Source organism: Penaeus monodon, chromosome 22, assembly GCF_015228065.2.
Source record: "Penaeus monodon isolate SGIC_2016 chromosome 22, NSTDA_Pmon_1, whole genome shotgun sequence".
Lineage (NCBI taxonomy): Eukaryota > Metazoa > Arthropoda > Malacostraca > Decapoda > Penaeidae > Penaeus > Penaeus monodon.
Window position 1 is genome coordinate 6993007 of NC_051407.1, and position 601 is coordinate 6993607.

Consider the following 601-nt stretch of genomic DNA (forward strand, 5'->3'; position numbering starts at 1 on the left):
CTTGATTACTATGACAATCACCATCAATTAAGAGAAAACTAATCGTAATTTCCATATGTGTAATTGCAGTAGTCTTTTAACTTTGCTTGCAGTAGTGGATGCAGTACTTACAGCAAATGTAGCCGTAGTAATAGTGATCGACAGAAAAGTCTTCATTGATAAAATGCTAGTAAAATTCACTATGCAAATAAACCCGTTTCTTGGATTTCACTGTCAAATACGAAGCAATCGCAAAAGTGGGTTTACTTGTATCAGCTGATAACAGCGATACTAATAGCAATGGCAGTACCTGCGGATGAAGCAGCTTTAGTGGTAGATATATTAGTAGCAGGAGTTTTAGTAAGTGTAGCGATAGTATTAATTATTGTACACGTGGTAGCTATTGCATCAGCAGCAGGCGTAGCGATTGCAGTAAAAGTATCAAGCAGTAAGTGAGCATATAACGATCTAATGAGTAAGTAATATCATTTCATGAAACTGTGCCCTATTACACGGTAAAAGTGAAATCGATTATATTTCCAAATAATTTCAGAAGCAGCAGAAACCGAAATGTATCGCCTTTTAGCCTTTTCTCGAAATTCATTGAATGAGCCACAACTTA